A 26341-nucleotide genomic window follows, 5' to 3' on the forward strand; every position below is an offset into this window, starting at 1 on the left:
CATCTATACTACCATGCCAGGCATCTATACTCTATACTACCATGCCAGGCATCTATACTACTGTGTCAGGCATCTATACTACCGTACTAGGCATCTATACTACAGTGTCAGGCATCTATACAACCATACCAGGCATCTATACTACTGTGTCAGGCATCTATATTACCATGCCAGGCATCTATCTATACTACCATGCCAGGCATCTATACTACCGTGTCAGGCATCTATACTACCATGTCAGGCATCTATACTACCGTGTCAAGGCATCTATACTACCATGTCAGGCATCTATACTACCATGTTAGGTATCTATTCTAATGTGTCAGGCATCTATACTACCATGCCAGGCATCTATACTACTGTGTCAGGCATCTATACTACCATGCCAGGCATCTATACTACTGTCTCAGGCATCTATACTACCATGCCAGGCTTCTATACTACCATGCCAGGCATCTATACTACTGTCTCAGGCATCTATACTACCATGCCAGGCATCAATACTACTGTATCAGGCATCTATACTATGGGGCATAATCAATTAGGTGCGAAAAGTCAGAGACTTTTCGCCTGGCGAGGTTTTCGCCGTCATCGCTGGTTTTCCATGCAGAAATGTATTGCGCACGTCCCCGCTTATCACCATATTCAATTACGAATCAGTGAAAACGGAACCCGGCGAATTAGGACCTGGCGAAAAGTACTGTCAAAAATGGAAAAAACAGTGTGTACCCCCCCCGAAAAGTTGCACTAACATAGGGGATCACTATAGGGGTGTTCTAGTACCCCTGATGAAGGTAATCTGGGTTTTTTTTCTACAGAAGCTTGCTAACAACGTCTTTGAAGATGTGGTGTAGAGTGGCATTAGGTAATATATTTAAAGCTAAATAACTAGTCCCAGCAAATTTGGGGTACATGAAAATGGGGGCTAGCATATTTTAAAGCTGCTAAAGTGAAGTTTTAAAAAACGTAAAAAAAATTCCACCTGCAATCTTAAAAACACCTGGGGCACACTTGGGGACCCCCCTGGAGTCTATTTCGCTAGTTTTTATGTTTGTCCCCCAACTTTGGCTTTCTTTCACCCCTAAAATTAAAGTACTTTTTTGGGGTCTTAAGTATTTTTTTTTTTTTATTTGACACAGTTTAGCTTGGGGGGACTGTCCCAAGGGTGCAGGAGGGTTCCCGCAACTTTGCACCCTTAAACCCAAATTCTGCACTTTTTCCGCCTGCTTTCATGGGCAAATTTTTTACGCCTTCCAATGCATTGACTTTCCGCACCGGTGAAAACTCTTTGCAATTGAATACGGGGATAAGTTTTCGCATGCATCAGACCACTATACAACCGTGCCAAGCATCTATACTAACGTGTTAGACATCTATACTAATGGGTCAGACATCTATACTAACGTGTCACACATTTATACTGATGTGTCAGACATCTATACTGCCATGTCAGACATGTATACTGCCGTGTCAGACATTTATACTAACGTGTCAGACATCTATACTGCCGTGTCAGACATGTATACTGCCGTGTCAGACATTTATACTGCCGTGTCAGACATGTATACTGCCGTGTCAGACATGTATACTGCCGTGTCAGACATTTATACTAACTTGTTAGACATCTATACTGCCATGTCAGACATGTATACTGCCGTGTCAGACATGTATACTACCGTGTCAGACATGTATACTGCCGTGTCAGACATGTATACTACCGTGTCAGACATCTATACTGCCGTGTCAGACATTTATACTAACGTGTCAGACATCTATACTGACGTGTCAGACATTTATACTAACGTGTCAAACATCTATACTAACGTGTCAGACATCTATACTGACGTGTCAGACATCTATACTGCCATGTCAGACATGTATACTGCCGTGTCAGACATCTAAACTGCTGTGTCAGACATTTATACTAACGTGTCAAACATCTATACTAACGTGTCAGACATCTATACTGACGTGTCAGACATCTATACTAACGTGTCAGACATCTATACTGCCGTGTCAGATATCTATACTGCCGTGTCAGACATCTATACTGCCGTGTCAGACATCTAAACTGCTGTGTCAGACATGTATATTAACGTGTCAAACATCTATACTAACGTGTCAGACATCTATACTAACGTGTCAGACATGTATACTGCCGTGTCAGACATCTATACTGCCATGTCAGACATCTATACTGCCGTGTCAGACATGTATACTGCCGTGTCAGACATCTATACTGCCGTGTCAGACATGTATACTGCCGTGTCAGATATCTATACTGCCGTGTCAGACATGTATACTGCCGTGTCAGACATGTATACTGCCGTGTCAGACATGTATACTATCCGCCTCCACTCCCAGAGAGTCCCTCGCCACTGTCTGCACGGTGCTCTCTCAGAGAGTGTATATATTCATCTAGAGACAGTGACATTGTAAAGACTGTGCACATATCCATTAGGTGTCATTAGGTCAAAACTTGACCTAGTGACACCTACTGGGTATATGCACAGTCTTTACAATGTCACTGTATATATATAATAATGGGGGACATGTATTATTCCCATTGATATACAGACAGACAGATATATACAGTGCATCTGGAAAGTGTTCACAACGCTTCACTTTTTCCACATTTTGTTATGTTACTGCCTTATTCCAAAATGGAATAACTTCATTGTTGTCCTCAAATTTTTGCAAATGTAATAAAAAAAACAAAACTCAGAAATCACATGTACATACAGTAAGTATTCACAGCCTTTGCTCAATACTTTGTTGATGCACCTTTGGCAGCAATTACAGTCTCAAGTATTTTGGAATATGATGCCACAAGCTTGGCACACCTATCTTTGGGCAGTTTCGTGCATTCCTCTTTGGGAAGCGTTGGCGCACAGCCAATTTCAGATCTCTCCAGAGAATCAATTGGATTCAAGTCCTGCTGATAGAAGAACCATTGCCCCAGTCTGAGGTCAAGAGCGCTCTGGAGCAGGTTTTCATCCAGGATATCTCTGTACATTGCTGCATTCATCTTTCCCTCTATCCTGACTAGTCTCCCAGTTCCTGTCACTGAAAAACATCCCCACAGTATGATGCCGCCGCCACCGTGCTTCAACTGTAGGATTGGTATTGGCCTGGTGATGAGCGGTGCCTGGATTCCTCCAAATATAACGCCTGGCATTCACGCCAAAGAGTTATTTTTTTTTGTTTCTCATGATCTAAGAGTCCTTCAGGTGCATTTTGGCAAACGCCAGGCGGGCTACCATGTGTATTTTACTAAGGAGTGGATTCCGTCTTGCCACTCTACCATACAGGCCTGATTGGTGCAGAGATGGTTGCCCTTCTGGAAGGTTCTCCTCTTTCCACAGTGGAATGCTGTAGCTCTGACAGAGTTACTATCGGGTTCTTGGTCACTTTCCTGACTAGGGCCCTTCTCCCTCGATCGCTCAGTTTAGACAGCTGGCCAACTCTAGGAAGAGTCCTGGTGGTTCCGAACTTCTTCCATTTACGGATGATGGAGGCCACTGTGCTCAATGGGACCTTCAAAGCAGCAGATATTTTTCTGTACCCTTCCCCAGATTTGTGCCTCGAGAAAATCCTGTCTTGGAGTGCTACAGACAATTCCTTGGACTTCATGCTTGGTTTGTGCTCTGACATGCACTGTCAAGTGTGGGACCTTATATAGACAGGTGTATGCCTTTCAAAATCATGTCCATTCAACTGAATTTACCACAGGTGGACGCCAATGAAGCTGTAGGAACATCTCAAGGATGATCAGTGGAAACAGGATGCACCTGAGCTCAATTTTGAGCTTTGTGGCAAAGGCTGTGAATACTTATGTACATGTGATTTCTTAGTGGGGTTTTTTTAATTAAATTTGCAAAAATCTCAAAAAAACTTTTTACACGTTGTTATTATGGGGTATTGTGTGTAGAATTTTGAGGACAAATATGAATTTATTTCAAATTTGGAATAAGGCTGTAACATAACAAAATGTGGAAAAAGAGAAGCGTTGTGAATACTTTAGATAGATAGATAGATAGATAGATAGATAGATAGATAGATAGATAGATAGATAGATGATAGATAGATATGAAATAGATAGATAGATTATAGATAGATAGATAGATAGATAGATAAATAGATAGATAGATCGATAGATAGATAGATATGAGACAGATAGAAGATAGATAGATAGATAGATAGATAGATAGATAGATAGATGATAGATAGATAGATAGATAGATATGAGATAGATAGATGATAGATAGATAGATAGATAGATAGATAGATAGATAGATAGATATGAGATAGATAGATGATAGATAGATATGAGATAGATAGATAGATAGATAGATAGATAGATAGATAGATAGATAGATAGATAGATAGACAGACAGACAGACAGACAGACAGACAGACAGATGATAGATAGATAGATAGATAGATAGATAGATAGATAGATAGATAGATAGATAGATAGATAGACAGATAGATAGACAGACAACAGAATAATGGGGGAAATTGATAATTCCCATATGATAATTCCCATATGATCACATATTGTGCTATGGATTGTTTGAGGGAGGAGGGCCCCATGAGGTCTAAATCCGGCTCTGGTGCCAGGCTGTAGTAAAATTTAGTATTGCATCCATTTTCTGGTTAACCTTGATAGCCTTAACAATCAAGCAAGTTCTAAAAAAAAAGCATAGATCTATAGGAAATGTACTAATAATAAATACTATTTAAGTGCAATAAATACTGTTTTTTTTCTTTTGTGTTTATTGTTGCATATTTGTTGTGCATTGTTCTAATACAGTGTATATTATATTTACGTCTCTTTAACTATGAAGAATATGGATAGAAGAAATGTCATTATCCGTGGCTCTATCCACCCACCTCCTAATCTAATATTTTCTGTAGCGTTTGTGGTCAATTTGTGGGAGAGCGATCTAACTCGCAGGACTTTTATTAACGTAAAGTGCTCAGATGCGGCATTTGGGTGGCTCTTAAACACACCCTCAATTTAATAGCGAGGCAGTGGTACTCAGAGGGGAGGGATTGCAGTTACTAAAATGCAGGCAGTGTCTACATCTTGTCAGAAATGGAAAAAAAAAACTTGTTGAAACCTTTACAGCAGGGATGGGGAACCACAGGCCCGGGGGCCGTATAAGGCCCCCGGAATCATTTGGTCTGGCCCTCGGAGCTTTTTTCTGCTAGCCTCATGTGGCTAGCAGGGTGCCTAGAATGGTGCCCTGCAGCCAGAATCTATACAGCAGTGCCGTCTGGAGCGTCCTTAGGACGCCTCAGACGGTCACACCGCTGCCCTTACAGCTCCCTCAGGATGCAGCTGGCATTGCTGTAATCAATGGCGATTGTGCCCACGCCCCCGTGTGACATCACATGGAGGGGCGTGGCCTACCTCAGGCCCTCAAATAATGTTATATATATCAAGATGGCCCTCGGCATTAAAAAAGGTTCCCCACCCCTGCTTTACAGACACAAACACAGCAAACCTGGTTTCTCACCTGGTGGACAAGCAGAGTAAAACAAAGTATACAGACGGCAAGTATAGAGAAACAAAACCGTAGACAACAAAATTCCTTCTCCCCACTAACTAACATTATGCAGCGGTCCAGTGCCTGGCATCCATCCTATGAGATGCTACGGGCTGCAGCAGGGTTTCCCAAACTCCGTCCTCAGTGCTCCTTAACAGTCCAGGTTTTAAGGATAGCCTCCCTAGTGAACAGGTGACTTAGGAAGTAGCTCAGTCATGGGGAGATGCTCCAAGGCTTGGAGAGTGATAAAGCGGAGGTAGATATAGTTCCAACCAATCAGCTCCTAACTTTCATTTTTCAAACACAGCCTGTAACATGACAGTTAGGAGCTGATCGGTTGGTACTTTATCATCTCCATTGTATCACTAAACAAAGCCTAAGTGCACCTCCCCCAACTGTAAGATAACCATCTGTGCTCAAGCATGTAAATCCATTAAACCTGGACTGCAATGGTGCCTCGTGGATCAGGCGTGGGAAACCTTGGGCTGCAGAATTTTTGAGCACCGTGTTTCAAAACAAGATGGATAAGCTTAGATAAATGAACTTTACGATGTAAGCTGTTTAGAGGACTGGGTTATTCATTAATAACTGCAGTCTTATGAATGACAGACACTTGCTGTTCATCTTTCCTTGTCCTAGTTGAGGAGCCTCATAAGCCAAGATGAAATACAATGAGCACCACACTGGTGACGTCAAGTCTCATTGGCCGAAGTAAGTCAATTATTAGTCCGTGAGGCCCAGTGGTCATTGCAGCTTATTGCAGCCTTTTGCCGACTGTATCCACTGCAAAATCCCCGACGTAGTTTAATAAACATGTAACGATCTTCCCCACAATACATCTCTTATTAAGCAGACACCTCAGTTTCCTCTCGTATGCAAAATCTCTCCGTATACCCCCAAGAGAACAATTTTAAATATTATTAGAATTTTTGCTTGTATGGAAGATTTAAATAGCTGTTTATATTAATTGTCATAGCATTTTGGAATGAGGAAAGTCAGTCTCCAATCTTCCTTACCAGCTACGTGGTTGAAATACAGTAGATGTGAAAATAAGCTGAGACGATAAACAAATTGCCACAAATCCTACTTTTTGATGTTGTTTTATAGGGTGTTTATAGCATATAGCAGCAGGCCTAACTGCTTTCTCTGTGTTGGGAAACGCCTTATATTAGGCAGTGCGAGCATAAATAATATATATAACTGTGAGTCGCTATGCCACAAACCACTAGTTAGTATATTTAGCAAGATCTATACCGAACTTATAAATATTTAGACTAGCAAAAGAGCCGCTTTTTTGGGGAGTATTACATTTTCCTGCCATATGTGATTGATTTGGTGGCTTATTTGACAGTCAAAGATAAACATTTGCTGCGGAAGAATGTTATTCATGGGTGCAAGAAAAAATATATACTACTATTTATACAAGCATTTTATATCGGTGTATCTTTTTATGTATAAGGATACAATGGGGGGCTATTATGACAGGCAGTAGCACCGAATCCTAACGCTAAAGCCATGTGTCACTGCGCCATTAAATGACCTTTCCTCACCTGTCAGTTGACCTAGGATGGTGTCTTTACTAGGAATTTGCAGAGCTATTACTGCTTGGTTTGTAACTCAATCCGATAAAGCGTGACTGTGATATTGATGGGAAAAAGTTACATGGGAAGTCGAAGGTAACCCCTTTATGTTAAAATAAACCTGCTAAACAGACATCAGCATGACAAGACCCCAGACACAGGCCCTCATTCAGAGGCGCTCGCAAGAAGCGAGCGCTCGTTCTGAATGAGGGCGGCCGCTTCAGTTTTCAAGTGCGGCCTCCTGGTTGCTAGCTAAGCCGTGGGTGGTAAGCTTTAGCGACCGACCAGGGTGATGGTCGCGATGGTCAAGTACAGCGCGACCATCGGGGCTTGTGACGAGACCCTAAGGTTGGGTCTCGGCAACCGCAAGCCCCAGGAAGCTTCCTGCTCTGATCGAGCAGGAAGCTCCCCACTGACATCACTGCTGATGTCAGTGCGGCCGCCCACAAAACTGCAGGCGTTCCGTTGTGTAGCCACCCCCCGCCCCGCCTACAAAATGGGGCGAGCTGTTGATCAACATCGACAGCCGCCCCTTTTGTAGTGAGCTCCGGAGCGAGAGTTTCTCTCTCGCTCCGGGGCTTGCGCACGCGCAGTGCGCCTGCTGCGCGTGCGCAGGGCCTTAACATCGACACGGTTGTGAGTGCTCGGCACTTGCGACCGGGTCTGAATGAGACCCACAGTCTGTTTGCTGTATGCAAAGTAGTATTAATAGGCATCCCCTATACTCCTACCAACGGCTGCAAATATATCAATAGGAGGCCTCCAAACCAAACTACTGTTTCCTAGGGATGCAATTGGGAAGCCGGCTGACGTAAGCCCGACAGCTGGCTTCCCGAATGCATTATTCCGGCGAGGGTTAAATGACAGGCGTCTAAACAGCAGTGGCAGAACTACTGTGGGTGCAGGGGGTCATCCAAATCTCTTGTGAGAACAGTGTGGAGTCCTCCGCTGAGAGGTGTATGCACAGGGGCCAAATGGCGTGCCTGCGCAGAAACTGGGCCCCTCTCTGTCCTTTTCAGGGGAGAGTAGTGGGCCCGGGAGGCTAGGGTCCCCGTACACATTTTGCTCCAGGGCTCGGCATTCCTTGTTTGTTCCGCCCCTGAATAATAGCTTCCAATTATCAGGTGCCTCGCTCTTCTAGTCTTCCAATTATCTGGTGCCTCGCTCTTCTAGTCTTCCAATTATCAGGTGCCTCGCTCTTCTAGTCTTCCAATTATCAGGTGCCTCGCTCTTCTAGTCTTCCAATTATCTGGTGCCTCACTCTTCTAGTCTTCCAATTATCAGGTGCCTCGCTCTTCTAGTCTTCCAATTATCTGGTGCCTCGCTCTTCTAGTCTTCCAATTATCTGGTGCCTCACTCTTCTAGTCTTCCAATTATCTGGTGCCTCACTCTTCTAGTCTTCCAATTATCTGGTGCCTCACTCTTCTAGTCTTCCAATTATCAGGTGCCTCGCTCTTCTAGTCTTCCAATTATCTGGTGCCTCACTCTTCTAGTCTTCCAATTATCAGGTGCCTCACTCTTCTAGTCTTCCAATTATCTGGTGCCTCGCTCTTCTAGTCTTCCAATTATCAGGTGCCTCGCTCTTCTAGTCTTCCAATTATCTGGTGCCTCACTCTTCTAGTCTTCCAATTATCTGGTGCCTCACTCTTCTAGTCTTCCAATTATCAGGTGCCTCGCTCTTCTAGTCTTCCAATTATCTGGTGCCTCGCTCTTCTAGTCTTCCAATTATCAGGTGCCTCACTCTTCTAGTCTTCCAATTATCTGGTGCCTCACTCTTCTAGTCTTCCAATTATCTGGTGCCTCACTCTTCTAGTCTTCCAATTATCAGGTGCCTGCACACGTGTTTTACTGTCGAACTTGGAAAAGAAAAGTGATCACTTCCATAGAAATGATTTATAAGTCTTTAGACATAAACTACTGACCTCTGTTCATCCATAGTGGCTGCAGTGTTAGTTAATTCAAAATCATGACTTACAGTCCCATACTGTAGCCTGTGGATCGGCCTCAGACCTCCAGGTCTGTGCCCCAAACCATCTGCTCAGAGAACAGAAACAAGAGCCCACAGGAGACATCCTGAAGTCAGGATACACAAGACCTCTTCTCCAGGAGCAAAGGATAACGGTCCGGCTGTTACACAGGTTACTGAACATCTACAGAGACACAGCCCATCTGATCTCTGCTCAACCCGCACTTCTGAATAAAAGATTACTGTGTGGTGCTCACTTCCTTATTATGTCATCTTATCTCATTTCAAGTATGACTAATCTTTTTATTTAAATTCCTGCAGCTCACATTCTCAAAATTTTTGCAAACCTAGTTACTTCCTATTTAGTCATGCACAGTCTGCAAACGTATTATATTCAACACTACAGGACCATTGTACCTAAATAAAAGATGTCTAAGCATCGTCAGTAAGAAAAAACATACATGTAGTGGAGGGGGGAAAAAAATGGAACCACTAATATAAAGTCACTTAATAGAGCAGTGGCCATCAGCCGCAGTCAGTACAGTCTATCAAGAGTGCAAAGTGAGATCATTGTTGAATGAGAAAGTCACTCAGCTAACATATGGATAACGTAAGTGACATGTTCATCAAACCATTGACTTTGTTCCCCTGGAAGATACCCTCCCCATAATTAAACACATGGGGTAAATATGATCACGGACTAACATGGCAACCACAGTCACGTGGCATGTGATGTAGTGAGCAGAGAGGCTTTGGAATGCTCCTCTGAGCTTTGTCTACTCTGTGCAAGGTGACATCCTCGCACTCTTTGCCCCCCTCTGCCTTCATGTGACATGCTGAGAGCTATGAGTCTGTACATGTGTGCCTAGATCTATTATTTGGTATTATCCAAGGAGATTTTGAAAAGGAGATAATGATTTGAAGAAGAGTTGCTAAGAATAATGACTTTCAGATGCACGCTTAACAGATACTTAACTTGTTATTTACAGGAAAACTACATCTGTACCAAACTGTACATTGGTTCTGTCGCCCAATGCTTGCGACAAACAGCAGGCGTTAGGATTTAATAAAGCACAATGCAAGGAGCACTTTAAGCACAACAAGGCTGATAACAGAGAGCAATATCTCACTAATAACTCACATTTACTTTTTGCTATTAGCTGTTTTATAGAGGTTAACTCTTATTTAAGGTTTAATGCTCATTTAAACATGTAGTTAATGACATAGACAAGCAAAGATCCCTTACCTTTTCATTAAATACTTTTTTGTCGTGAATAAATATAGTATATAGATCGCTATGGTTTCCATTTCACAAATACATATAAACAGCCGTCAGAAGAAATGTGCAAAAAAGCACTCACATATATATTTATAGATACAAATACATGCATATAAACACCCATCAGGAAATTTAGGATAGATAGAAAGACAGACAGACAGACAGACAGACAGACAGACAGACAGATAGATAGATAGATAGATAGATAGATATGAGATAGATAGATAGACAGATAGATAGATAAATAGATAGATAGATAGATATGAGATAGATAGAGATAGATAGATGAATAGATAGATAGATAGATAGATAGATAGATAGATAGATAGATAGATAGATAGATAGATAGATAGATAGATAGATATGAGAGATAGATAGATATGAGATAGATAGAGATAGATAGATAGATAGATAGATAGATAGATAGATAGATAGATATGAGAGATAGATATGAGAGACAGATAGATAGATAGATAGATAGATAGATAGATAGATAGATAGATAGATAGATAGATAGATAGATAGATAGATAGATATGAGAGATAGATATGAGAGACAGATAGATAGATAGATAGATAGATACATAGATATGAGATAGATAGATAGATATGAGAGATAAATAGATAGATAGATAGATAGATAGATAGATAGATAGATAGATATGAGAGATAGATATGAGACAGATAAATAGATATGAGATAGATAGATAGTTATGAGATAGATAGATAGATAGATAGATAGATATGAGATAGATATATATGAGATAGATAGATAGATAGATAGATAGATAGATAGATAGATAGATAGATAGATAGATATGAGAGATAGATAGATAGATAGATAGATAGATAGATAGATAGATAGATAGATAGATAGATAGATATGAGATAGATAAATAGATAGATAGATATGAGATAGATAGATAGATTGATAGATAGATATGGGATAGACAGATAGATAGATAGATAGATAGATAGATAGATAGATAGATAGATAGATAGATAGATATGAGATAGATAGATATGAGATAGATAGATAGATATGAGATAGATAGATAGATAGATAGATAGATAGATAGATAGATAGATAGATAGATAGATAGATATGAGATAGATAAATAGATAGATAGATAGATATGAGATAGATAGATAGATAGATAGATAGATAGATAGATAGATAGATAGGTAGAAAGTAAACATCAGGAGATCTATATATTTCTTTTGAAACACATACAAATAAAGCTCCCTGTATACAGCTGAGGGAATCCTGCTATGTTCGCTGCCATGTATCATCGTTCCCAACTTGATCCTTGCTTTTCAGATAGAGGTTAAGCATCTTGGTCACTTGAAATCACAAGAGACTGAGACTAAGTATACGACTTGTCAGCCTGATTGCAATGTTTTATATCTAGTCTATGACAGAAAATGGCTCTAAATCCCTTCAGCGATGTTTTATTTTTAGACCGGTTACAAAAAAAATGCATAATTTGGATCGCATTTCTGACACTTATAAGAAGAGCTCTAAAAACGACTTTATTTAACATAAAAATATCCAATTAAGGCTTTATTCAGTGAAAACCTTCTATTTTTTTCCATGCCACAAAAAAAACTAAGTGTTATTAAAAATGTGAGCGTTTTTCTGTTTACTTTAAGTCTTTGTTAATTACAAGTATCTACATACTTTATTGTCCGTGCCTTAAACTAACATCTTAAAGCGACAGTTCTTAATAGTCTGTGAAAAGTTGATTATCTCAAATTAACAAGGTTGCAGTGCCTCTGCTCTCTCGTTTTATGAGCGCTTTACCATCCTTGCAGAAGCTAACGAGACGTTTGCAGGAGTAACTGGGGAGCTGCAGGTTTATGGCAATATTGGGAATTTACACATCTCTACTTGCTAGTCAGTTTTTTTTAATCATGGGTCTGCCGCGTCATTTCTTTCCTACCTGTAACACAAATTCCGCCAAGACAGTGAAGTCTGGGACACTTAGATGTGACGTCGCTTGTGTAACTTTGTGGAGAGACTGGTGAGGGAACAATGTCTGTGATCGGTTTAGGTCAACATACGACCAAAAATGATGTCTGATAGTTATGGAAAGCTAACAGAATTGTCTATGTGATCAGTCACTGCAGAAAAACAATTATAAGCAGTGCTGGATCTTCAACTAGGCATGTGAGGCACGTGCCTAAGGGGCGCCACTAGCTGGGGGCGGCACAGCAGTCCCCCTGCACCAGAGCTTTCCAGTTCCCCAATTCAGCTGTGGCTGTACACCAGTAATGCCAGCGGGTTGGAGGAAGGCAGGATTTTCCAGAGACGGAGAGTCATGAGTGCCTCTGTTCAGACAGGGCACAGGGCTGTGCCCTTTAAGCAATGCCAATCCAGGCGACGGCCCTGCTAGCGCGTGCCTTCAGCTGCCACTGGCTACATCCCAAGATGCATCAGGAAGAGTCTCAGCAATGGGTGCATGTGGAATCTGGGAGCCAAGAAGATTAGGTTTGTGTCCAGGAAAGTATCAGGAGAGTTTGCATGTGCAATCCTGGAATTAGGAAGAGGAGGTTCTTAGCCTGCAGAAGGCCAATAAAAGGTAGCTGGGAGTCCTAGAAGTCACTAAACATGTCCAATTAAAAGTACAGAGTTTGACCCTTTGACCACAGCGAGCTCACAGCTGGTGGAAGAAGCAAGTGGTTTCGTGGAGTGGAGGTGGCTCTGTGCCCCCTCCCCAATAATATGCTCTCTTCACCCCTTTATTCCATTTGCAGAATCTCATGCCACAAAATAGTTTTCGTCCTGGGCCCCCTCCTGTACTGTTACTGTAGGCATTACTCGTTCTTTTACGTAAACACAAGCGAAACTGAACAAGAGAAACACGACGCAAGTAAAAATACCAGAGGGTGTCGCATTTTTTGCCGACTTTTCAGACCTTTCCGCTGGGAGTTGCGGGAGGCGGCTCCGTGATATGGGTTGCAAGGCTTCATGCTGTGGCTTGTTCCATCGCTCCCTGCACGCCGCAGAGCGTGCAACATGCTGTGGCTTGTTCCATCGCTCCCTGCACGCTCGCAGAGCGTGATCACCACGATCACGTAAAACCAAGTTGCCGCCTTTGGTTCCACGCGCTGCTCTGGCGAGTCGGGAAGATCACAAAGTGAAAATAACTAACAACAGCCACCATAAGTGCCGGCCATACGAACAGGGTAGTAAGTCTAGCTTAAAGACACATGGAGGAGACAAACCACAGCCTACACGTGACCCAACACCATTGTACAGTATCAAAGAACCTGGATCATCCCACAGTGAACCTAAAACTGAATACCTATGTACTAAAGCTGCATCCCTCTTTGACTGTATTCATGCTGAAACTGTTCTATAACAGAATGCAGAATCTTTCAGTGAAGGGTGAACACTTGTGCTACGATCAAAAACAACAACAGCATATAAACCTTTTCATTTTAAAATAAATCCACCCCTATTCCGGGAAACCCCACGCCTGCGGAAGCATAACCGATGGTATCTCTGGCCATTCTGTACCTCCACTTTTCAAGGCACAACAGCCTGAAAACTTCTGAATCGAAGTAGGACAGTACGAGGCTGTTAACGACAGCTGATTGGTCAAGCAAGAGAAGACCATCCAATCAGCTGCCATTACATCTTACAGGTCCACCTACAAATGGAATGTCTCTCTAGGTTTATGGTGCGAGGAGCATTTGATGCCTGAAGGCAGTGAGGGATGATGGTCGCCTATCAGACAATGGTCTCAGAAGAGGTATAACCCATGTTCAATAAATATTATTGAAGTTCCCTTTTAAGGGTTACCAGCACCAGACTCAGCTAGTGTCCTGGAGAAGTTAGGACATATAGAGGGTACAGCTTGGGAAACTGTTTGCAATTTGCACAGACAAGAAGTTGTCTAACAAACTTCATCCTCTCCACCTAAACCGACCAGTCGGGTAAAATAAACACCCGTATCAGGAGGTGAAATGTACCAGTCCATCTAGTTCCTCTACATGAAATATCAGCAGCTTTTTTTTTAAATAATGACAAACCATGAATATATACAGGATATATATATCTATATATATATAGATATATATATAGATTTATTTTTTTATTTTTTCTGCTGAAAGTATAGTAAATCTGTATACGTAACCATTGATAATATCTGTTTCTGTACATTTAAATGTCACACGATTCCCACTTAAGAAACACAGGAAGGTTCTTCAATTCCCCAGCCTACGAGCCACAGTCCGATGGGTGTAGCTATTACAAAGCCCTTTTTGACTAAAATATTATCATTTAAGCATCGGCATCACAAATGTGTTACTTTACTGTGATTGTCATGGAAACCTCTGATAGGTGAGATATGAATTGCACTAGAGTGGAATAACAATTTCCCCATGTTGCGCACACTCCAGATAATACACAACACCTCGCAGTTTAAAGGTCTTTCCATGAGACGCATGAATGTAGTCATGTGGACCCGAGTGGCTCTTATTAGTGTTATAATTTTATATTATTTTATTTCTTTTTTGCATATGCTTAGTATTGCTAAGACAGCGGTTACAACAAAACAAAAAAAAAACACTCTGCAGATGTTACGCTGTGCAAAACAGCAAAGCCTCTTTTATAATAAATGCATTTATTTCCTGTTTAATGCACCTGCTCAACAATTAGCCTAAAACACTTTGATTAATATGCCGTTGCCCAGGCAAACACTTAAATGCAAAGAATATGTTGGTAAGAAAAAAATATTGACTGGCTTGATAATTAACTTTTCTTTAAAAGCGAGTGCTACAATACTTACAAGGATAAATGCAAAGAGGGTGGGTGGGTGGGTGTAAGGCTGCAACAGGGCGAGTACATTCAGAAATCATTATGGCAAATGAGGGAGGGGAGAGGGGGGGTATGGTATTTTGATATGGCCATTCTAGATATAACTAGTCCTTTAACTCCTGCAACACTCTGCAAATCAGCATGAAACTCCTACATCTGGCCCTGGGAACATTCGGACACTGAGTTTACACTTCATGGGAAAAAGTAACAAAGTAACAATTTAGATATTACAGGATGAAATGTATCCCGTAAAACAGATCTAAAAGCTGCACTATGGAATGACGTCACTCTCCATTGCCAGCAGTCGTTGCTCTATCCGACTTTTTATTGTGCCTAAATATATCCATGTGAATAAATAAAAATAAATATCAAACCTGGCGTTCCATGGTACTCTGTTTTCACTTTAGTACGAATATATGAGAAATACAACGCGATTAGCCGTGGAGCAAGTTATAGCTCGCAGCAATCAACATTGATTTTGTATACACCACATCATAAATGATGCAGCGTAGAGGAAATGTCTCTATTAAAGCTTCACCTACACCAGGAAAAGAGCAGGAACAGGACCAGGTAGGCTACTCTATAGCCCTGTACGGGTGCCGAACCTCTCCACAAGCTCCACAGATCATCTCTCCATCACCGGTGGGGAAATAAATACAAGTTCTTTCATCTGATTAACTCTGCGATCGCCGAGCGCAGTACAGCTGGCACTCCACGGAGACAAGTAATGTTTTCTGGGTCACGTTACAGGCCTCTCTTCATTACAGACTAAAGCCATGCAGAGTGTACGGTACAACTCCGGTGTATTAACGGTTATTAAATGAATTCAAGTTTAAAATATATATATATATATATATATATATATATATATGTGTGTGTTTTTCTTTACAAAAAGAAAAAAAAAAAGATTTGGCTACTGATAACTGTTGAATTCTACAAAAATATACATTTCAAGAGCATGAAAATTCTGCACGCGACGAATGATACGACAGGTGAAAAAAAAAATTGATGATTGATAATAAAAATTAAAAAAAAGACAGATACACTTTAAAAACAGTACAACACGGTGTAAATAAATGATCAAGCATCAAGGTGGACTAAAGAGGCCAAACTAAGAAAGAATATTATTAAATATTGTCATCTTGGTAACACTTGTGAACGGTATAGTTCAATGATGAAACGCTGTTGCATGGCTTTAACCTGTGAAAACTTAATTTGTGAGTATATATATATATATATATATATATATACAAACACACATATAAAACAAACGTTCACACACCCATTTATATATAACACACACTATATATATATATATATATGTACACACAGTATGTATATATAATATATATATATATAAATATATATATATATAATGTATAATATAAATGTATGAGTGTATATATATATATATATGTATATATATATATATATATATATATATGTGTAGAGAAGGTATAGGCTTCAACTTTTACCCCAATCAGAATACATGAAAAGGATATAAACATGCAAAATCTCAGTGACCATGAGAATCTCTGCAATGTATCATAGCCAAGTTCCCCTGCATTGTGTCGTGAGATAGAAAGTTAAGAGATTATGCCCAGCACTTTCCCAAGCATGTCATAATCTCGCCCAATTAAGGCACTTACTTCCTAGCTCCAAAAACTGCCAAATCACCAAAGAACTTCACAGTAGCTGATCCAAGGACGAGACGCAATCTGTTCCAAAAAAATATTCATATAATAGGACGCAACCCAGTCAGTGAGCATTCAGTAGGGAGATGGGCTGTTGCAGATGATCAGTACCACCCAGTGCCCTGAACGGTGGCAGTGTTTATGCTACCACTGTGTATGCCTCGCTTTTATCTTAACCCATGAGGATGCCAGGGAGTGAGGGGGTTTCAGTTCCCTGTCCCTTTAGATCAGAAAGAGGTTAAAGTTCCAAAAAAAAAAAAAGTGATAGTTCTTCCCTTCATCTCAGGCAACTTCCAAGGCTGATCAGAAAACCAGGATTGGTGACACGGAACATTGCACTACAGTACAGAGCACTTCAGGGCATGCAGATACTGTATGCCCTTTACTGGCACCAAAAGGGTGTGGACGATACTGGAGTTCCCATAGAAAAAATACATTTTGATTTTATCACCAGGGGGGGGGGGGGGGTTTAACTGTTACTGTAATCTTATTTTGACACCTGTTAAACTGTCGCTATTTCCAACCATAAATAAAAATAACTCACAAAAGCAAATAATATTCATTTTGTGAATACTAGGTGCAATGTTTAAGTTGCAAATTGCCACTCTGTTGCATTAAAAGTTAGCAGTCAAACAAGACATTGCAGCAATTCCAGTGACTACGGGGCATATGTATCAAAGCTTGATGTGAGATAAAATTGTGTGATATATATCACCAACCAATCGGCTCCTAACTATCATTTTTTAAACACAGCCTGCAAAATGTAAGTTAGAAGCAGATTGGTTGGTGATATAGATCTCACATATCTCACATCAAGCTTTGATACATATGCCACTACTATATCCGTTCACACTGAGATTACAAAGACACAGACATAGCACCTGCTGTACTGCCAGTGAAATATACATACAGTACACATCCCAAATTCACCTGGATTTCAGGGACACCTCTGATTGTTACTGACAGAACCCAGGACATTCTGTAGCGGCATCAAGACCTAAAATCTTTACTAATCTAGACAACTCTACCTTGCAACAAGAGAAAGAATAGAACTAAGCGTCAATTGAAATGACTAATGTAGGATTTAAAGTCGAAATAATGATCAAAGACTGTGTTAATAAACGGGCAGCTTGGAAGTGTTGGGATTGTCAATGCATCAATAAAAATAAATATTAAATACCAAAATGAAATATTTTGGGAGTTAGAAAACATCAAATAAAAATGTCCAAGTGATGCAGATTGGAAGTCACTAAAGTGTAAGAAAACAAAGTTGAAACCCATTACAGATTACCCTAGAGAGCAGAGTTTGAGTCACTTGCACTGCTGTGTCCCAGGACAATATGTTTGGATTAATAGTAATGTGTTTTCAATGGAAAAAAAATGGCTTCAGGCAAATCCCTGAGGTTAGAGACTATAGAGGTGGCTGAGCTCCTAAAATCAGGCATTCAAAGCACTTTTACAAAGGATTATACACAACAAAATAACTGCATACACCACTAAGTCATTAAGCACATATATAAACAGTGTATATACCGTATAATGTGCATGTTCACATATATGATAAAACTCAATGGTGTGTTACGGTATGTATGTGTGTGTATATATATATAGTATACACACACAAAATAAATTGCATTTTTAATGCTCATTTCCAGTGCTATTAATTAATGAACGATATCAGTAGGACTTACTTGGTAAATTTATTAAATGTTCAAAAAAATGGCAAGAATGACCTTTATGGTTCTGAATTTGGCAAACGCACAGTGTATATCTTCTAAGTCATCACTAAAATGTTATGGAGGCTAGAGTTCCTTCTGTATCAGCCTGACACTGACAGATGGGACAAGCATGGAAATAGTTAATTCCCCCCCCCCCCCCCCCCCCAAAAAAAGAGCTTGTGGTAAAAACAACAAAAGTCGCATCGTTCCTCGCAGATTTCATGGGTAGGGCTAATGGAAATATTTGGAATAATAGGATGCAGAAGAATTACTATACATATAGGCATGTACAAGAAACACAACCCACCAGGCTGATAAAGAAAATAAACCTCTACTTCCTATAAACAATATCTTTATTTTCTGACCTTGAGCGCGCAGTTTGCATGTGGTGATTTAGCTGCTGACTGGCATTATCTATTAGTGAATATTGTGTTCTGTGGTAGTATGAATAAATGCATGTTATTGGGGTTCCTCTGTCACCAGAGGAGTGTGCCTGCTGTATTGCTCATGAAAGTTAATATTTGTTTCAACAAGCTCTGTAAAGTGTCTTACAAAGCACAGGGTGGTTACTTGTCACAGAAAACGTCCTGATAGGGAAAGTTACAGTGACTCTCAGAGAGAGGGGTCTCAGACCCAGTACTGCCATCACTACCCCCTAAGTCTCATCACTGCCACTACACAGCCCCTCAGACCCAGCACTGCCATTACACTGCCCCTCAGACCCTGCACTGCCATCATAGCCCCTCAGACCTAGCATTGCCATTACACTGCTCCTCAGACCCTGCACTGCCATCACAGCCCCTCAGACCCAGCATTGCCATTACACTGCCCCTCAGACCCAGCACTGCCACCACAACCTTCAGACCCAGCACTGCCACCACAGCCCCTCAGACCCAGTACTGCCATCACTGCCCCTCAGACCCAGCACTGCCATTACACTGCCCCTCAGACCCTGCACTGCCATCACAGCCCCTCAGACCCAGCATTGCCATTACACTGCCCCTCAGACCCAGCACTGCCACCATAGCCCTCAGACCCAGCACTGCCACCACAGCCCCTCAGACCCAGTACTGCCATCACTGTCCCTCAGACCCAGCACTGACATTACACTGCCCCTCAGAGCCTGCACTGCCACTACACTGCCCCTCAGACACAGCACTGCCATTGCACTGCCCCTTAGACCCTGCACTGCCACCACAGCCCCTCAGACACAGCACTGCCATTACACTGCCCCTCAGACCCAGCACTGCCACCACAGCCCTCAGACCCAGTACTGCCATTACACTGCCCCTCAGAGCCTGCACTGCCACTACACAGCCCCTTCAACCCTGAACTGCCATTACACAGCCCCTCCAACCCTGAACTGCCATTACACTGCCCCCAGACCTTGGACTGCCACCACAGCCCCTCAGACCCAGCACTGCCACCACAGCCCCTCAGACCCAGCATTGCCATTACACTGAATCTCAGACCCAGCACTGCCATTACACTGCACCCCAGACCCAGCACTGCCATTACACTGCATCCCAGACCCAGCACTGCCATTACACGGCACCCCAGACCCTGCACTGCCACCACAGCCCCTCAGACCCAGCACTGCCACCACAGCCCCTCAGACCCAGCACTGCCATTACACTGCACCCCAGACACTGCACTGCCATTACACTGCACCCCAGACCCAGCACTGCCATTACACTGCCCCTCAGAGCCTGCACTGCCATTACAGCCCCTCCATGCCTGAACTGCCATTACACAGCCCCTCCAACCCTGAACTGCCATTACACTGCCCCCAGACCTTGTACTGCCACCACAGCCCCTCAGACCCAGCATTCCCACTACACTGCCCCTCAGACCCTGCACTGCCACCACAGCCCCTCCAACCCTGAACTGCCATTACACAGCCCCTCCAACCCTGAACTGCCATTACACTGCCCCCAGACCCTGCACTGCCACCACAGCCCCTCAGACCCAGCACTGCCACCACAGCCCCCCAGACCCAGCACTGCCACTACAGCCCCTCAGACCCTGCACTGCCATTACACTGCCCCCCAGGCCCAGCACTGCCACCACAGCCCCGCAGACACAGCACTGCCACCACAGCCCCTCAGACCCAGCATTGCCATTACACTGCCCCTCAGACCCTGCACTGCCACCACAGCCCCTCAGACCCAGCACTGCCACCACAGCCCATTAGACACAGCACTGCCATCACAGCCCCTTAGACACAGCACTGCCACCACAGCCCCTCAGACCCAGCACTGCCATTACACTGCACCCCAGACCCAGCACTGCCACCACAGCCCTCAGACCCAGCATTGCCATTACACTGCCCCTCAGACCCTGCACTGCCACTACACTGCCCCTCAGACCCTGCACTGCCATCACAGCCCTCAGACCCAGCACTGCCACTACACAGCCCCTCAGACCCAGCACTGCCACCACAGCCACTTAGACACAGCACTGCCACCACAGCCCCTCAGACCCAGCACTTCCATTACACTGCACCCCAGACCCAGCACTGCCACCACAGCCCTCAGACCCAGCATTGCCATTTCACTGCCCCTCAGACCCTGCACTGCCACTACACTGCCCCTCAGACTCTGCACTGCCATCACAGCCCTCAGACCCAGCACTGCCACTACACAGCCCCTCAGACCCAGCACTGCCACCACAGCCCCTTAGACACAGCACTGCCACCACAGCCCCTCAGACCCAGCACTTCCATTACACTGCACCCCAGACCCAGCACTGCCACCACAGCCCTCAGACCCAGCATTGCCATTACACTGCCCCTCAGACCCTGCACTGCCACTACACAGCCCCTCAAACCCAGCACTGCCACCACAGCCCCTCAGACACAGCACTGCCACCACAGCCCTCAGACCCAGCACTGCCATTACACTGCCCCTCAGACCCTGCACTGCCACCACAGCCCCTCAGACCCAGCACTGCCACCACAGCCCCTTAGACACAGCACTGCCACCACAGCCCCTCAGACCCAGCACTGCCACCACAGCCCCTTAGACACAGCACTGCCATTACACTGCACCCCAGACCCTGCACTGCCACCACAGCCCCTCAGACCCAGCACTGCCACCACAGCCCCTTAGACACAGCATTGCCATTACACTGCACCCCAGACCCAGCACTGCCACCACAGCCCCTCAGACCCAGCATTACCATTACACTGCATCCCAGACCCAGCACTGCCATTACACTGCACCCCAGAGCCAGCACTGCCATTACACTGCACCCCAGACCCAGCACTGCCATTACACGGCACCCCAGACCCTGCACTGCCAACACAGCCCCTCAGACCCAGCACTGCCATTACACTGCACCCCAGACACTGCACTGCCATTACACTGCACCCCAGACCCAGCACTGCCATTACACTGCCCCTCAGAGCCTGCACTGCCACCACAGCCCCTCAGACCCTGCACTGCCACCACAGCCCCTCAGACCCAGCACTGCCATTACGTTGCAGAAGGGAAATAAAAGGCGGGAAAGTGTGAGGCAGCCAGAAGAAGCACCCAGACGGCCCAGACACAGGACTCAGCCCGCCCCCCTCTCCTCCTCCAGCCACTACCTCATCCTCACGGGGCTGAGAGACCCCACTCCATGTTTACACGCCCACCCTGTCACCAGACAGAGCTGTCAACTTTAACCCCTCATGAAAGGAGTTCACAACAATGCACCAGACACTTTTTTTTTAATTCTTCATGGGCATGCAAAGAATGACTGTATACTGTAATGGGTGCAGAGGGGAACATATAATAAGCATGAGAGAATTAAGTTAATGCAAGACTTGGACAGAGTGGCTGCAAAGTGCATTGTTTATATCTGTGTATCTATATATAATACATATATATGTATGTATGTATGTATGTATGTATATATATATATATATATATATATATATATATATGTATGTATGTATGTATGTATGTGTACTTTGCAAATGCCATCTATTAAATCTATTAAATATGGCGTCCCATCAGTCAGTGACGACACTATACATACACACACAAAACATTAAATTATGCATTAAACACTGACTATAGCATGACTCTATCTGACATGATTAACTGAAGATTGAACATAACATTGCATGCATTGAAAAAAAAAAAAAAAACGACTGTCAGCTATTTCCCTATTCAGCAGACAATTGTTTCCTAAGGGCAATGTCATGGGATTAAAAATAAATACAAACAAAATGAGAAATCTGTGATCACCTTTCCATGTATGATAGACTGAGGACCCAGTGAGAGAGAGAGAGAGAGAGAGAGAGAGAGAGAGAGAGGGTGTGTGTGTGTGTGTGTGTGTGGGGGGGGGAGACAGGTACACTTCCACGTGTGTTAGCAGTGGTGGGATGAAGGGTGAGTCTGTCTATGAGCAGCTGATACACTGGATACTTTGTAGCTGTTTGGGGGGCTCACATGCATTTTATTCTTGTTGCAAGAGACCCCCCCAGGGTTACAGTGGTGCAGATAGTTCAGGCGTGATATATTTTATTATTCTCTTATCTACAGTGCTAAATATATATTTCCTGCCTGTACAAAAAAAACAATACAAAACAACAGTGTGATGGGGAGGACATTACAAAGAACGTCTGCTCCCTGCCCAGGTCCCTTTAGTAAGTGCTAATCCCTCATCAGCTACTCTCTTTGCCCTGCCTTCACAGTGCACCCCACTTCCCAAATGTACAATGCTCCCTAATGCATGCCCCTTGCCTGGAGTAGCTATAATGCATGTAGGTGGCACACACAACATTTAGTATTACTAACCCAGCTGCACCCCTACCAACTACTCCTAACTACTCACACACACTCCGAACAGAACACAAGGCTGAGACGTATTCTGATTATACCCACCAGCAACACAGACAGTCACAGATCTCAAATAGTTGTATAATAGTAACTAATAACCAGGTTTTCTTCACCTTTAAAATAAAAAAAAAAAATCAATTAAAAAAAAAGAATTAACCTCTTACTGTCACTGAATTTTGGGCAGCACTTCTGTGGTCCCCAAATAAATACACTAGATGGGTACAAAAAGTACTGTCTGGGAATCTAATCTAAAATGGGAGGGGAAGGGGGGGAGGCTGATGTGATCATGATTATTTGGAATGGGGCCCACTGGCAGCTGCTGCTGCTGCAGAACCTCTTGCACAAAAACTGCAACAATGTATCTTTCCGTGATGGGCATGTCCTGCTAGTGAGAGACGCTGCAGCAGCAGACAGGCATTGCATTGATTTATAAACAGGGAGATTACAGAGGGAGCACTGGTAGCCTGGACTAGCCGCAGCTCCATCTAACCCCCCCAGCCAGCCAGTGCACTCCCTGCTCCAGCACACCATCAGCTATCCAGCAGGTGCGGCCCCTACGCCAGGGGACCTGAGTGCTCCTGTCTGGCATTTAAAGCCTCCCTGAATGTCACTCCGTGGCTCCCAGCATTGTGCACGGAGGTCTATGAGAGCACAAAATGGCAGGTCCCTCAGGCTTTGCAAATAAAGACAAATACATAAACAAAAACAAACAAATAAATAAATAACAACCCTCCCAAGTTTGGCACAGGCTCCTCCGTGCCCACAACTCCACTCTGCGCCCTCAGCAGCACTCCTTGCCATTTACCTCCCCACCGCATGGGCACAGGGGCACCTCTCCAAAACTTTCCCGTGCAACAGACCCCTGCAAACAAAGATAAAGCAACTTTTTTTTTTGTATTCTCATTTTTTTTTTTTTTGCCTCCTCCTCCTCCACCCCAGCAAAAAGTTAACGAGCGCTCCCCCCGAGCTGCAGCAGGCAGGAAGCTGGAGGACAGGAGGGGGTGCTACAAAGTAACGGTCCTGTTAAGATGCAAAAAGAAAAAAAAAAAAAGGTGCAAGGAAGGGGTCTCCTCCAAAAAATCCAGAGCAGCAGCCTGCTTCCTCCTCCAGGCTGAGCGCCATGCACTGTCTCATTATCTGACAGCCCTTCTGCAAACGTCACTGCCAGGGATATTTAATTCTACTATTCTCTGTGTAATAATAACCACACTGGGGAAGCCAGGCCCCGTATACATCACAGCAACAAAAAGAATGTACAGAGACATGCATGCATTGCAAACCCCTCTCCCCAAGCACCATCCAATGGGGGGGGGGGGGGGTCACCAAACTGGACACCAAAGCAGTGCATGCACCCCACGTCCCCCTAATGCTCCATCAGCCTCTTACCTTGCAGCCATGTAGCAGGGATCCTTCCTCGCAGAAAGTGAGCGCTTGCAACAAATAATAAAAAAAAAATTGCTGGTGCTCAATGAATAATGAGCCATGTCCATATGATTGACTTGATCATGTTATGTTTCGGTTTTGGGGAGGAGGAGGGATAGAGCGAGGGAAGAGGAGGAGGGGGGCAGAGAAAGTGCTGCCTCTGGGGTGGGTGGCAGGGGGTCCCACTTGTCCTGAGTGTCCCCCAGCAGCTCCCGGGCACAGAGTGCTAATGTCAGCCTGTCCTCCTGGCAGAAATGAACCCGGTTCATTGATATAGATCATAAGACATTCCCATCCCTCGGACTCCCCCTATCTGGTAGGTGAAATGCATTGTACCATTAAAAAAAAAAAAAAAATCCCCTCTCTCTCCATTGTCGTCTTGGCATAATTCACAGCAACTACAGATAGCTCTTGCGGCATTTAAGCCTTTGGATGAGCCAAGAATAAACAATAAAAGAGCTGAACCCTCGCTATAATCACCTAGCACGGTCGGAGACGCGTCCAGTTTTTGCATCGTGCGCCCGGGACGCACAGCCCGGCGCACATTGACCTTGACGTCTGCTGACTTATTAAACACATCTGTATCTCTCTATTAAGGAGCAGCTCCTGGATTTGCTAGCCTGCCAGGGTGCTGGTGGCACTGGGAGAGGTGGGGTGCAGGCATGGCACAGGAGAAGCCGATATACACAGACACACAGCTTAGGTACCCCCTTACCTGTTCCGGGAAACTATTTGGGAAACTCCTGTCTCTCTCTCTCTTTCCCTTGGTGGGTTAAGGGGAAAGAGGGCTCCAGGAGCTGTCTTAGATCCCTGCATCCAAGACAAGTCATCAGCGATCAAATGACGCTGATCTGCACTGTAACCTTGTGGCGGATTTAATGTAAATAAGAGCGCTAGGGTGCCAATCGCGCACACACAGCAACACACACACACACACACGCTTAACCCCTGCGCGTCTGCAGAGCGCTCCATCAGCAGCAGCGCTGCGCTCACCTCCCCTCTGGTGGCAGAGCCATCTCAGCAGCAGCTGTCACCCAAGGGGTTAAGTCGCTGCCATGCCATCCTGCATTCCTCTCCATTAAATCTGACTTTTTTTTTTTTTTTGGGTTGTTGTTGTTTAGATGCACTATTTAGGAGAACCCTGAAAACAATACCCACTGCCAAACCATTATGAAAATATGATTTTAATTAATCACGTAGTAGGCATGGAAATTAGCATACAGTAATTAAACTTACAGGGGAAGAAAAAAAGATCAGGGTGGTTATTATATGCCTTAAAGGTTTTGGAATAATGATTGCAATGAGTTTCATTAACAAACCAATAAGTTATTATTATTATTATTATTATTATTATTATTATTATTATTATTATTGCTTTGGTTTTGTGTTTTGTTATTTTATTTTATTTAATTTTTTTGTTTAGCTGGGAAAATTTTATTTAATTATTTTTTATTATTTTTTTATTTTTTTAGAA

The 26341-nt window shown here is 43.5% G+C and overlaps 1 protein-coding gene across 9 annotated transcripts in view; it reads right to left on the minus strand.

Annotated features, from left to right (window-relative positions):
* The window catches only part of ZNF536 (zinc finger protein 536), a 640597-nt gene extending 614925 nt beyond the window's left edge, over positions 1 to 25672 (minus strand). For 6 of the 9 annotated variants that reach the window (XM_088451060.1, XM_088451056.1, XM_088451061.1 and 3 more), the window contains exon 1: positions 24832 to 25052. The gene's annotated coding sequence lies outside the window, so the exon portion shown is untranslated. Of the gene's footprint in view, positions 1 to 16853; positions 16930 to 24831; positions 25053 to 25582 lie in introns of those variants that run through there. The other 3 variants (XM_088451058.1, XM_088451057.1, XM_088451059.1) reach the window with 3 other exon arrangements.
* Between the last annotated feature and the right edge of the window lie 669 nt (positions 25673 to 26341).

This window comes from Taudactylus pleione, unplaced genomic scaffold (genome assembly GCF_031769625.1).
Source record: "Taudactylus pleione unplaced genomic scaffold, aTauple2 ptg000537l, whole genome shotgun sequence".
NCBI lineage: Eukaryota > Metazoa > Chordata > Amphibia > Anura > Myobatrachidae > Taudactylus > Taudactylus pleione.